Source organism: Salvelinus alpinus, chromosome 29 (genome assembly GCF_045679555.1).
Source record: "Salvelinus alpinus chromosome 29, SLU_Salpinus.1, whole genome shotgun sequence".
Classification (NCBI taxonomy): Eukaryota; Metazoa; Chordata; class Actinopteri; order Salmoniformes; family Salmonidae; genus Salvelinus; species Salvelinus alpinus.
The window spans coordinates 45,583,553-45,598,971 of NC_092114.1; positions in this window are offsets into that span (position 1 = coordinate 45,583,553).

Genomic DNA, 15,419 nt, shown 5'->3' on the forward strand with positions numbered 1-15,419 from the left:
CTTACAAACCGTTAAGCAATAATGCAGTTTTAAGAAAATATTTACTAAATAAACTAAAGTTTAAAAAAGTAACACAATAAAATAACAATAACGAGGCTATATACAGGGGTTACCGGTGCTGAGTCAAATGTGCGGGGGTACAGGTTAGTCGAGGTAATATGTAGGCAGGTAGGTGAGCGTGGTGCTTAACCTGATTTGCTCCAGCAAGTACCCAGCTGTACAAATGGCTAATGTGATTGTGAAGATATCGGCCAGGGATAATGGCATCTGCCAAGCCATCAAGAACAATGTTCTGTATTGTCAGGACATGGTGAAAAGAGAGAGAGAGAAAGTGAATGAGTGGATGAAGGGTGAGCCTTCAGGGAATGAGCTGGGGATTGGTAAAGGATCGTGGTGAATGAAAAAGAAGGGATAAGGGGAATGGGGGCATGCTGTATGTCCTAGCAATATTGATGAGAGATATCATAACAGAGGCACGAGACACATGAATAATAAGTGATTGACTTTTGTCTGTGTGTGCATGCGTGTGTGTGCGTGCGTGCAAAATGGTGGTAGTGTGTTTGCAAAATTGAGGTAGCGACAATAATGGAACAATGGCATACAAACATGAGGAAAAAATGAAATAAATGATGGCAATCATTGCAGCGAGGGTCATCATCACCAAACATGATGGTCCCAACGGAGATGATTGAGAAGCAAGGGGGGTGAAAGAGTCAAGGAGAGGGATGTCTAATGATAGCAAATCATGTTTTAACAGTCAGGAGGTGGTAGGGCATGGGAAAACGCCAGAACAGATGCACTTTCAATGGCATGAAATATTGAAGAGAGGAGAGGAACAAACAAGAGATGGGAGAGCAGCATGGGTCTGATGAAAAGACAAAAAGTATTATTTATTATTATAAGTATTATTATTAGCATGAGTGACGCATGGAGTATTACAGTAGAAAGAAGGAGGGAGGAGAAAGGAGGGAGATAAGAGGGGGGATGGTCAAAGGTATTGGGGAAAGTCTTAGTGCTCTCTTACCATTGACTAAAAATCTATAGAAATAATATCACATCTCATTGCTAGCTGGGTGTATAACGGGGCGGCAGGTAGCCTAGTGGTTAGGCCAGTAACCGAAAGGTTGCTCGATCGAATCCCCGAGCTGACAAGGTAAACATCTGTCGTTCTTCTCCTGAACAAGGCAGTTAACCCACTGTTCCTAGGCCGTCATTGTAAATAAGAATTTGTTCTTTTAACCGACTTGCCTAGTTAAATAAAGGTTACATTTTTTATTTTTTATTATGGAGCAGTACCTTGAAAATGTGATGACGCTTACATAAGCTATATACAACAACACTTGACAGGTACAGGAACAAATATTGACAAGCATGATGACAGGCTGTAGCCTGGAAGCCATAACTTCTACTTGAGAAAACTGTAGGGTAAGCAAAACAACTTAAGAGATGATAGTTGACTGTACTGTACCTCAAGTATTTGGTAGAGCCAAGCGTGCGTTTCTTTTTATAGAGCTTCTCTCTTATTAAGCCTCTGAGAATTGGTTATGTATAAAGGAAATGCACAATCAACGACAGGGTCAATATCCAGCTCCTCCCAAATCAGCAGTCTCAACTGAGCAAGGATGCGTACCAAATGGCACCCTATTCCCTTTATAGTGCACTACTGAGCCCTATGGGCCCTGGTCAAATGTAGTGCACTATAAAGCATAAGGTTGCCATTTGGGACGTCGCCCAAGCAACGGGACGAAAATCGATTTACGGAAGCAATTAAGTAAGGTGCTCAATGAATCCATAGATGTTTCTCTTTCCTTTTCACCTCCTTCCATCGCTCTCTTTATTTCTCTCTCTCTCTTTCAAATTCTCTCTTTACATCAATCGATAACGGTGGTGTGTAAATGTACTGTAATAGTTTGATAGTGAGCATCATCATTTAATTTGGTGTGCTTCTCATTGTCATGAGGTGTTGATGGTACAGTAGAGTACATTTTGGATTGGCTGAGTTGCACTCTACATCCTCTCTTGTTTCACCACCCAACACTAATGAGAATCTATGAGAAGAAAACTACGCTGGCAGAGTGAACTCAATGGCAGAGTGAATCAGAGTCAAAGGCGATATTAGTCTAAGTCTTCAGGATCACAGCCGTAGGGCCTGACGGGAACCTGGTTTACTCCCTTGGACATTGAGTTATAGTGATAGGACATCAGCACCAAACAAGAATAGAGACAGAATAGAAATAGTCACCTAAATGTTGATTGTCTCTTAATAATTGGAGATATTTTTGTTATCCATTCACCTGTTAACATCCTATGTCTAAAATAATGATATTCCTGTAGCATCCATTCAAACAACAACATGCCGACTAAACTCCAAAGTGTCACGTCGAGGGTTATTTTTCGCCTCCTCTCTCTGTAAATATTAGGTCAAAAGTTCAGTTTGAAATAATGGAGCATGTGACCGTTTTCTCTGTGAGGAGGAGATATTGCTCCTTAGGAATTGGAGCATTTTAGACGTCGACGGGGGTGAGGTGCATTGAGGCCCTCAGGTAGGAGAGGAAATGTCGCAATCCCTATCAGACCGGGGACTTGGCATGGACATCAACCTTTCCCCCGTGTGCTTTTGGAAGGAGGACACTGACAGAATTATGGCCTTACATTTGGTAAATAAACAGCGTATTGGGCTTTAGTAAGAGAGATTATATAAAAATATGACACAGCAGGTTTTGGATCCAACCACTAAATCACGATTTGAGAAGACATGCCTTGAAGGGCAGCAGTTCACTGTCACCTCCATCAAGGCTTAGTCCATTAACCTTGTCAGAGTTGATAATCAGATTTGATATGCAAGGTATAATAAAGTTATAGTCAGTATGTAAGATGTGCAACTTCCAGTAAGTTACTATCTATATGTTGGTGGTTATGTAAGGTTGCCATGAATATCTAGCACAAAAGCCTGTGGAATCTATGGCCTTAATAACCCTGCTCTAGATCAATCCATTCCCCTCAATCGGATGTCTGCATGCTATCAGAGAAAAATGAAGCACAGTCCAATCCTTCACGTGGCCCATGGTTGTACCACGTCATATGCTTGGGAACATTGCAGGGTGGGCTGGCAGGTCTACAGTACAGTGGAGGGTCAGGAGTTTAATCATGAATTTGGTTAGGTCAACCGTCCCTGGGTGTTGGACCGATTACAGCCAGCGATGTTCAGACATTCCACCGAAGGAGAGTCAGTAGGTCAGTCTCAGCAGTCTTGCACATTGTTCCTCCTGTGGGGATGGAGGAGCTGACTGACCTAATTAACTGTCTGAATAATTGCCGATGGGCTGGCGTGGGGGCAGGGTGCGGGGGCGCAGCAGCCAAGGACGGGTGGTCAATGGCCTGACCGATATGAGGAGTTTGCAGCCCTGCCCTCTCAGTCTCGCTCATTGCTCAGCCGACTGGTCAATGAGCGGCCCAGGCGGACGGCCGTGCGGACACTGGTCCGCTGTAATGAGGTCTCGTGCTTTTTGTGCTGCCTGGCCTGCATGGTCCCTGTCTGATGGATAGATGGCTCACCCAGCCTCTCCTCTCCGACAGGGATATTGACCCTATTGGCTGTCTGTGGGCCAGCCGGCTGAAAGCCACAGTGCAATATCTGCCTCTATTTAAACCCCTTTCATCTACCATCTATTGTGCTGGTCAGGGTGAACGACAGGGGGGATAGCCGAGCCAAAGCCCGGAGAGCTATTTTAGGCAGGGGACCAGGATCTCTCAATTGTAAGCACTTGTAAAGGGGCAAGTGCAATGCCTTGGAGGAGCATTATTAGGCAGTAGTCTATTGGTATATAGCAATGAGGCTATCAGAGGGGTTAAGTGTTCACCAGTGACACAGCTTGTATGCCCTATCAGGCACCGCATTGCCAATGACTTCAGTAGTATATAAACATCTGCAGAGATTCAGTACATAGAAAAATAGGCTGTCCCAAATGGCACCCTTTTCCCTATATACAGTAGTGCACCTGGTCAAAAGTAGTCCATTATAAAGGAAATAGATGCCATTTGGGATGCAGCCATGGACTTAAAACTATGACAGCCATCTTGGTTGAGCATGTTCTCTCCTCTGATGAACTAATATCTGCAAGAGCAGCACTTAATACAGTAAAGCCCTTCACACTTCATTGTTCTTTTTCGCTTTATCGTTGTACCAAATTGAGTCGCTAATAATGTGATGAGTTTGCTAATGCTAATTAAGGTTTTGAAAGAGAGCATGGTAAAAGAGTGAGAGAGGATGAAAAAATGTATGAATAAAGAGGATAATATGTAGGATGAAAAGAGATATTCGAAGGAGATATTTGAGGAGATACACTTACTTTGCAACTCTCCTGTCAAACTTTTCTGAAAGATAAAGGTTGTCAGGGTTTTTTCTCTGATTGAGGATGTCTCATTATTAGAGGTGTTGTGAATCGCACCGAAGCAGCTTATTACCATCATCCGCCCTCGATAATTGAGATGGAGGTGATCCACTTCTGAGCCCTGGGCAGAGCGGTTTTGTGCTTTTGATTTGGCTGTGAAGAGGTGCTTGTGTTTAAGGCCACATTGCAGTCTTTCATTAAAGACAATTATACTTTCTATCACATTTTGCACACCAATGAATACATTTTCTGATAATGAAGTTGCTTTTATGTTGTTGTTGTTTCTGAGACAGCTCCTGAAGTTAAGTAGCTATGTGCCTCGCTCAGGGCTTACTAGATGGTTAAAGAGAAATACATAATTTTTCAGCCTGAAGAAAAAAAAACAGCATTAATCATAAAGTCTCGGCAAGAGACTTGATTGATTTTGTAATTCCCCCCTACAAATTGCAAAAGTTATATTTTAAACTCAGAAACTACTCTGAGTTTCACATGCTGTTTGAATCTATAATGCTTGGAGGCTTTTGAATAGTGGCTCAAAAACATTGTGGCTGCCCTATCGGCCCTGGACAAAAGTAGTACACTATATCGGGAATGGGGTACCATTTGGGACACACTTTAGGACAATGAATACACTTGGTTCTGGATCAGTTAGAGCCATGACCCCAAACTTCACTCACTGCTTCCTGGAAGTGGTACTCTAGAACCCTTTTTTGTTGTTGCCGAGGGCCCGTTTTATGGCAAGCCATTCAGTATTAGCATTTTCGAAAGGGCAATCGAGTCCGAGCGTCAAAAACAGTGAAAGGTCACCAGGTTTCCTGCCTGTTAGAACCTCCACACTCTATCAAACTCTGCCTGGCTGCCACTGAAGGGCTCCCGCCAAATCGAGAGATGGCTCTGTGTTCTTGCCGGTGACATTAAAAGGGTCATTTAGCACTTCAACTGGTAAATCCTGATCACGCTGAACAAGGGCCTTTACACTGAAACCTCACGGACTCACACACAGTCTACAGTGGAAACGAGTTGGAGAGACTGAGTCCCAAATGGCCCCCTATTCGCTATATAATCCACTACTTTTGACCAGGGCTAATAGGGCTCACCAGGGCCCATAGGCGCACTATGTAGGGAATAGGGTGCCATTTGGCACACAACCATATGTTGCCATTTGGAACGCAACCATCATACGCCTCCAGACAGCAGCAGGACTTGGCTGTGACCTGGCTGACTGGCACCGAACCTCGAGGGTAGAGAGATGGGTGGAGGGTGGTAGTGGTGGTGGTGGTGCTGGGGGGATTTCTCTCTAAGCGCCTGTCTCCCTTCCAGTGAAATCGTCGGTGCATGCCTCTTCGCTCGTCGTGTGCTGTGTGGCAAAGCCAGCTCGGGGGCCCCCACGGAGGCTAGTTCCAACAGTCGGGAGAGATGTGCTTACACGGATGAGTTAGCTAAGCCTGGAGATCCAGAGGGGACCCAGGTGTTGGTTGGGAGAAAGAGGGAGCGCTCCTGCGACTCGCATGGCACTGGCTGAGGATAAAAGTGATGGCTCAGAGGCCCTGGGTTGACCTTGGCAAGCTCCTGCTGGCTGTCACCCTGTCAACTTGTTATAATGATGTTATAGATATGGAACAGCCACATTCTCTCATATCTGGTTGCTAGGAAGTGTTTACTGTACTTTGTAGTGTATGAATGGAGAGAGTCAGAGTAATGTGGTTTGTCATCTTTTTGACTCGAGAGTGATTTTCCCAACTTTGTATGATTAAATCATGTCTCGATTCTAACTAAGCTTAATACACAAATGTGAATCAGCACATTGAATCTCAGTCGACAATCATTTCCCCTAACTCTTTGCCTCTATTTCAATCTGTAAATCTGAACATAATGTTTCCATCTGTTACACTCATTGTCAGCACGTTATCATCGCTTAAACACCTCTCTTTCTCTTTCATCGCCCTCTTCTAACCTCACACTCCCAATCACTCTTTCTCTCCACTCCCTCTCCTCACCTTGCTTGCCCAGTCTCTCTCTCCCTTCATCACCCTCCCCTCACCTCGCTCGCCCAGTCTCTCGCTCCCTCTATCGCCCGTTCCTCACCTCTACTCGCCCAGTCTCTCTCTCGCTCTCGCTCTTTCTCTCTCTCTCTCACTCTTTGACTTTTGCCTGGGCATCATACGGTGAGCAGGTAAATAAATCACTAAGCAGCTCCAGCTCAGATAATGAGGCGATGGGGGATACTCCACCACTGCAGATGTGTACAGATGCTTCGCCTCAGGCCAAATGGAGAAAGACCATGACGCCAGAGACATTATACACCACTATACTGTATGTTGACTGACTACACCACCAGAAAAACACATGGTATTTTTTATTTATTTCACCTTTATTTAACCAGGTAGGCTAGTTGAGAACAAGTTCTCATTTTCAACTGCGACCTGGCCAAGATAAAGCAAAGCAGTGCGACAAAAACAACAACACAGAGTTACTTATGAAATAAACAAACGTACAGTCAATAACACAATAGAAAAATCTGTATACAGTGTGTGCAAATGAAGTAAGGAGGGAAGGCAATAAATAGGCCATAGTGGCGAAGTAATTACAATATAGCAATTAACACTGGAGTGATAGATGTGCAGATGAAGATGTGCAAGTAGAAATACTGGTGTGCAAAAGAGCAGAAAAACAAAAACAAATATGGGGATGAGGTATGTAGTTGGATGGGCTATTTACAGATGGGCTGTGTACAGCTGCAGCGATCGATAAGCTGCTCTGACAGCTGATGCTTAAAGTTAGTGAGGGAGATATACGTCTCCAACTTCAGGGATTTTTGCAATTCGTTCCAGTCATTGGCAGCAGAGAACTGGAAGAAAAGGCGGCCAAAGAGGTGTTGGCTTTGGGGTTGACGAGTGAAATATACCTGCTGGACCGCGTGCTACGGGTGGGTGTTGCTACGGTGACCAGTGAGCTGAGATAAGGCAGCAAAGACTTATAGATGACCTGGAGCCAGTGGGTTTGGCGACGAATATGTAGCGAGGACCAGCCAACGAGAGCATACAGGTTGCAGTGGTGGGTAGTATATGGGGCTTTGGTGACAAAACGGATGGCACTGTGATAGACTTCATCCAATTTGCTGAGTAGAGTGTTGGGGGCTATTTTGTAAATGACATCACCGAAGTCAAGGATTGGTAGGATAGTCAGTTTTACAAGGGTGTGTTTGGCAGCATGAGTGCAGGATGCTTTGTTGTGAAATAGGAAGCCGATTCTAGATTTAATTTTGGATTGGAGATGCTTAATATGAGTCTGGAAGGAGAATTTACAGTCGGGCCAGGCGCCTAGGTTTTTATAGTTGTCCACATATTCTAAGTCAGAACCGTCCAGAGTCGTGATGTGATCGGTTGAAGAGCATGCATTTAGTTTTACTAGCATTTAAGAGCAGTTGGAGGCCACGGAAGGAGTGTTGTATGGCATTGAGGCTCGTTTGGAGGTTTGTTAACACAGTGTCAAAAGAAGGGCCAGATGTATACAGAATGGTGTCGTCTGCGTAGAGGTGGATCAAAGAATCACCCGCAGCAATAGCGACATTACATTTACATTTACATTTAAGTCATTTAGCAGACGCTCTTATCCAGAGCGACTTACAAATTGGTGCATTCACCTTATGATATCCAGTGGAACAACCACTTTACAATAGTGCATCTAACATCTAACTAAGGGGGGGGGGGGTTAGAAGGATTACTTTATCCTATCCTAGGTATTCCTTAAAGAGGTGGGGTTTCAGGTGTCTCCGGAAGGTGGTGATTGACTCCGCTGACCTGGCGTCGTGAGGGAGTTTGTTCCACCATTGGGGTGCCAGAGCAGCGAACAGTTTTGACTGGGCTGAGCGGGAACTGTACTTCCTCAGAGTTAGGGAGGCGAGCAGGCCAGAGGTGGATGAACGCAGTGCCCTTGTTTGGGTGTAGGGCCTGATCAGAGCCTGAAGGTACGGAGGTGCCGTTCCCCTCACAGCTCCGTAGGCAAGCACCATGGTCTTGTAGCGGATGCGAGCTTCAACTGGAAGCCAGTGGAGAGAGCGGAGGAGCGGGGTGACGTGAGAGAACTTGGGAAAGTTGAACACCAGACGGGCTGCGGCGTTCTGGATGAGTTGTAGGGGTTTAATGGCACAGGCAGGGAGCCCAGCCAACAGCGAGTTGCAGTAATCCAGACGGGAGATGACAAGTGCCTGGATTAGGACCTGCGCCGCTTCCTGCGTGAGGCAGGGTCGTACTCTGCGAATGTTGTAGAGCATGAACCTACAGGAACGGGTCACCGCCTTGATGTTAGTTGAGAACGACAGGGTGTTGTCCAGGATCACGCCAAGGTTCTTAGCACTCTGGGAGGAGGACACAATGGAGTTGTCAACCGTGATGGCGAGATCATGGAACGGGCAGTCCTTCCCCGGGAGGAAGAGCAGCTCCGTCTTGCCGAGGTTCAGCTTGAGGTGGTGATCCGTCATCCACACTGATATGTCTGCCAGACATGCAGAGATGCGATTCACCACCTGGTTATCAGAGGGGGGAAAGGAGAAGATTAATTGTGTGTCGTCTGCATAGCAATGATAGGAGAGACCATGTGAGGATATGACAGAGCCAAGTGACTTGGTGTATAGCGAGAATAGGAGAGGGCCTAGAACAGAGCCCTGGGGGACACCAGTGGTGAGAGCACGTGGTGCGGAGACAGATTCTCGCCACGCCACCTGGTAGGAGCGACCTGTCAGGTAGGACGCAATCCAAGCGTGGGCCGCGCCGGAGATGCCCAGCTCGGAGAGGGTGGAGAGGAGGATCTGATGGTTCACAGTATCAAAGGCAGCCGATAGGTCTAGAAGGATGAGAGCAGAGGAGAGAGAGTTAGCTTTAGCAGTGCGGAGCGCCTCCGTGACACAGAGAAGAGCAGTCTCAGTTGAATGACTAGTCTTGAAACCTGACTGATTTGGATCAAGAAGGTCATTCTGAGAGAGATAGCAGGAGAGCTGGCCAAGGACGGCACGTTCAAGAGTTTTGGAGAGAAAAGAAAGAAGGGATACTGGTCTGTAGTTGTTGACATCGGAGGGATCGAGTGTAGGTTTTTTCAGAAGGGGTGCAACTCTCGCTCTCTTGAAGACGGAAGGGACGTAGCCAGCGGTCAAGGATGAGTTGATGAGCGAGGTGAGGTAAGGGAGAAGGTCTCCGGAAATGGTCTGGAGAAGAGAGGAGGGGATAGGGTCAAGCGGGCAGGTTGTTGGGCGGCCGGCCGTCACAAGACGCGAGATTTCATCTGGAGAGAGAGGGGAGAAAGAGGTCAAAGCACAGGGTAGGGCAGTGTGAGCAGAACCAGCGGTGTCGTTTGACTTAGCAAACGAGGATCGGATGTCGTCGACCTTCTTTTCAAAATGGTTGACGAAGTCATCAGCAGAGAGGGAGGAGGGGGGAGGAGGGGGAGGAGGATTCAGGAGGGAGGAGAAGGTGGCAAAGAGCTTCCTAGGGTTAGAGGCAGATGCTTGGAATTTAGAGTGGTAGAAATTGGCTTTAGCAGCAGAGACAGAAGAGGAGAATGTAGAGAGGAGGGAGTGAAAGGATGCCAGGTCCGCAGGGAGGCGAGTTTTCCTCCATTTCCGCTCGGCTGCCCGGAGCCCTGTTCTGTGAGCTCGCAATGAGTCGTCGAGCCACGGAGCAGGAGGGGAGGACCGAGCCGGCCTGGAGGATAGGGGACATAGAGAGTCAAAGGATGCAGAAAGGGAGGAGAGGAGGGTTGAGGAGGCAGAATCAGGAGATAGGTTGGAGAAGGTTTGAGCAGAGGGAAGAGATGATAGGATGGAAGAGGAGAGAGTAGCGGGGGAGAGAGAGCGAAGGTTGGGACGGCGCGATACCATCCGAGTAGGGGCAGTGTGGGAAGTGTTGGATGAGAGCGAGAGGGAAAAGGATACAAGGTAGTGGTCGGAGACTTGGAGGGGAGTTGCAATGAGATTAGTGGAAGAACAGCATCTAGTAAAGATGAGGTCAAGCGTATTGCCTGCCTTGTGAGTAGGGGGGGAAGGTGAGAGGGTGAGGTCAAAAGAGGAGAGGAGTGGAAAGAAGGAGGCAGAGAGGAATGAGTCAAAGGTAGACGTGGGGAGGTTAAAGTCACCCAGAACTGTGAGAGGTGAGCCATCCTCAGGAAAGGAACTTATCAGGGCGTCAAGCTCATTGATGAACTCTCCAAGGGAACCTGGAGGGCGATAAATGATAAGGATGTTAAGCTTGAAAGGGCTGGTAACTGTGACAGCATGGAATTCAAAGGAGGCGATAGACAGATGGGTCAGGGGAGAAAGAGAGAATGTCCACTTGGGAGAGATGAGGATCCCAGTGCCACCACCCCGCTGACCAGAAGCTCTCGGGGTGTGCGAGAACACGTGGGCAGACGAGGAGAGAGCAGTAGGAGTAGCAGTGTTATCAGTGGTAATCCATGTTTCCGTCAGTGCCAAGAAGTCGAGGGACTGGAGGGAAGCATAGGCTGAGATGAACTCTGCCTTGTTGGCCGCAGATCGGCAATTCCAGAGGCTGCCTGAGACCTGGAACTCCACGTGGGTCGTGCGCGCTGGGACCACCAGGTTAGAGTAGCAGCGGCCACGCGGTGTGAAGCGTTTGTATAGTCTGTGCAGAGAGGAGAGAACAGGGATAGACAGACACATAGTTGACAGGCTACAGAAGAGGCTACGCTAATGCAAAGGAGATTGGAATGACAAGTGGACTACACGTCTCGAATGTTCAGAAAGTTAAGCTTACGTTGCAAAAAATCTTATTGACTAAAATGATATAGTACTGCTGGCTGGTGAAATAGGCTAGCTAGCAGTGGCTGCGTTGTTGACTTTGTTTGAAAGTGTAGCTGGCTAGGTAACCTCTAACTGGCTAGGTAACCTCGACAATTACTCTAGACTACACAATTATCTTGGATACAAAGACGGCTATGTAGCCAGCTAAGATCAAACAAATCAAACTGTTGTACTGTAATGAAATGAAATGTAATACTACCTGTAATACTACCTGTGGAGCAAAGCGGAATGCAACTACTCGCTCCAAACCAAACCGGAAGTGCGTATCGTAGAGGGAGAGGCAATAGAAGTGTTGTTTCTTGTATTATTGTCTTTTGTGTCTTTAGAGGACTGCTTCACCTTAATGTCCCCTTTCCCTTTTCTTCTGTCCTTATTTTGTCCCACTTTGTCCCTTCTTTGTCCCTTCTTCTCTTCTGCCAACTAGACACTCCTTGTTAGCTAGCTAGCTTCTTTCAGGAATGTCCCTAGCAACTGCCTAGCAACAGGTAAACAACTTAGCTAGCTAAGAAAACGGTATAATTTTATGAAAAATTGTTACTTTTTCAAAAGCCTTTCTTCTTTGTTTGCTGCTTGTTTGGTCTCCTATTCAGTTTGCAGTTTTCTTTTGATTTTTTTTCGATGTACTTTACTCTAAAAAAACATTTAAATTTCAACATCATTGATATATACCGAGAAAAGAGTCGGCCCGAGAATTGAACTCTGTGGCACCCCCATAGAGACTACCAGAGGTCCGGACAACAGGCCCTCCAGCAGGTACTTCAGCAGGTACTTGTATGAAATATGAAAAAGACAGCCAGCAGTGCACTCACTGCTTAGTTGTATCCTCAGCAGTCACAATGGATGCATTTTGGCCATCAACAACCAGATAACAACCAGATACAGCAACCAGAGAGATAGAGGGAGAATGGAAGAGAGTGTTGCCATTGTTCCACCTCTCTTTCACCCTCTCTGAATCCTCCACTCTTCCAAACGGATTCCTCAGTTCCCAACAGGGAGAGAGAAAAAGAGTGAAAAAAGCACAATATGTATGCACAGCAAAATCTGCAGTACTTTATACATAAAGAAAATATAAAAGGTATCATTGCAGGAGAGAGGGAAAAACCAACACTGACAGTAGAGTAAGGGGGAGATTTTTAAAAAAGGAATAAAAAAAAGAACAAATAGAGTGAACATAAGATCTCAGGTCTGGATGGATCCAAAGTCGTTTGTAGGCAATTGGGTGAGGCAGGAGAACAGCAGAAAAAGGGATCAAAAAAACGTTGAGCGTACAATTAAATCCCCTAACATACAGCCCGATTATTCAGAGCGCCCATTAGAGAAAGATATCTTTTCCTCATTTCTCATTTGCTATGAGAAGAAGGAGGGGGAGGGAGAGGGGGGATAAAGAAAACCACCAGAGAGATATCCATTTACCAAATGACACTAATGAGCAATGAAGAGAACAGAGGAACACCGAGACAAATAGATCGACCAACAGCCAGTGTGGTGGGTAAAAAAGATAAATGAGTGAGGAAATATTATCTGAGCACATTATACACCAGCACATTTTCATATGATTACATTATACTGTTATAATTAATGTCATAGTGAATGCTTTGATAGATAAAGGATCTAATTATGAAGTGATGCAGTGTGTCTGTATATGTGGATGTGTGTGAAGAGCGGGCAGAAGTTACTGCATGACATTGAAGACTTTTGTGCATGTTGATGAGACAGGTGAAGTAGTACAGTTCATTAGGATTTGCTCTGCTAAATGGTTCATTGCATCGACACAATTATTTATTTATTAACTCTTCTGCCAGCCAGCCATTGGGAGACCAAAAGGAGGCTCAATTTAGGCAAATAAATTAGAATTAAGGCAGAAATGTGTTGCATTTTCATTTGAATTAAATGTGTTTATTATTCACTTTTTGTACATAAAAATTATAGCAAGGGGAACAAGGGGGAATGAAATGCCCGGCTAGTCTATAATGCCATGGCACACAGACTCTGACTGGAGAAGTTAACCAGATAAAAAGTTTGTATGGCAAAAAAACTAAATGGCTACACAATACCATAAACGATAAATAGGACATGATACATGGTATGATTGTTTTAAAGCATTGCCACATATCCATCCATATCAAAATATTAGTCCCTGTGATCATAACCATGCTGAATACATTAACTAAGCCCTGCAATGCGATAAGGGTATCAACACCATATCTTTACACAAATCATATTAGAGTTGCCACCGAGTCAATTCTTAATATTATTGCTGAGTCTCTGTGATATTTGTCCCGAGAAGGAACGGAGCAAGGCCTGACACGCTGCGATTGAGAGACATGCCGCTAAATGCCAGTAATACAGAGGAGGGGTGACACACATTGTGTCATCGATGTCACGGCAACCCATCCCTGCTGTCTTGCTCTGTATCATAGCCAGTTTTGGCATCAGCCGAGCCTTTACTGCCATGCCAATATGGCTGCTTGGTGTATGGTGCCCAAAATCTGTCTCGCTGTACTATTGTGCTGAAGAAGTTAGAAAAGAGGCCATCTCTATCGCAAAACCAAATGTGTCAAATGTAGAATTAGCTTCAGTTATGAAGCTGAAAGCTCACAGTACTTTCTGATTATGATCTGACTCACAACAGGTGGCAATATCACAACACAAAGGCTCATATACATATTTTGTGAAGCAGGGGATTAAATCATTACCTCTTTAAGTGTAGCTTTGGAGTTGGTGGCAGGTCTAATACATTGCATAATTGTTCCCATGACCATTTGTCCTGCATTAGCGCCCTCTCTGATTTGCAGTAGGAGTAACATGGTAGGTTTTTTGCAAATGTATATATAAAAAAAAAACAGAAATACCTTATTTACATAAGTATTCAGACACTTTGCTATGAGACTCGAAATTGAGCTCAGGTGCATCCTGTTTCCCTTGATCAGCCTTGAGATGTTCCTACTACTTGATTGGAGTCCACCTGTGGTAAATTCAAAAAAACTGTTTTTGCTTTGTTTTTACGGGGTATTGTGTGTAGATTGATCAGGGGGAAAAAACTATTTAATCCATTTTAGAATAAGGCTGTAACGTAACAAAATGTGGAAAAAGTCAAGGGGTCTGAATACTTTCCGAATGCACTGTATGCCTCATATTCTCATTTTCTACTTGGGTGCATACAAACATGAATCAGACCTTCATTAGACTTTCATGAGGGTCCAGAAAGACAACCCACTGCTTTTACTGTATCTACTTTACATTAGATCCCCAGTCACAAAGGTATAGGGAAGTGTTTGGCAAACAATGATGTATGGCACATACCCACAACCATGCATTATCATAAAGAGCAGCACAATGGTTAGATAATAGAAGAGAAGAAAAAAAATTCAGCCCCTGAGCCAGACAGATTGGGAGGCAGCTTTCAGAATGTAACTACTAAGTATTGGGTGTAAATTAGGCATTCATTCTCTGGAATGAGACCCTGCATAGCAATTCACTGAGTTGATGGAGGCAAAGAAATTAGAGGGATAATGAGAGATTGAAAAGATATGAGGGAAAGAGAATGAACAACCGACAGGGATCATGGCCTAGGAAAATGAAGTCAGGTAAGAAGAAAGAAAGAAAGAAAGAGACGAAACAAGTCCATTAGGAAGCTAGGCAGAGAAAACCGAGGGAGGAGAGGCAGTGAGAGAAAGGGCAGATTGGGAATAATAACAACAGGAAAGTGCATGTATAAACATGTCTCTATAGTAACCAGCTGGTAATTTGGCTGGTGGGAGAGAAAGAGGGGGAGATAGCGGGATTTATCACCGCCATCAGAATCCGACTGGTTATTATAGTGAGAGAGGGAGAAAAAAGATAGAGCGAGAGAGAAAAAGAGAGTGAGAGGAGAAGGAGGAGTTAGAGGGTGAAAATAAAATAAAGAATAGATCGAAAGTGAGAGACAGCAAGATACAGACAAAGGAGTAGAATCAGAGGTGAACGAAAAAGAGATAGAGGGGATAAAACATGCAGATTTGCAGAAAAACAAGAGATGATTGTCCTCCTTCCCCGGAACAAAATAAAAAGGAGGTAATCTTCCCTTGGGTTCCATAATTCTGGTGATAGTGCTGTAGTTTGGCCCTGCTGTGGGAGTGGTTCCATCTCACTGTCTGCGTCCGAAAGGGCACCCTATTCCCTCAATAGTGCACTACTTTTGACCATGCGGGCCCTGGTCAAAAGTAATGCACTATATA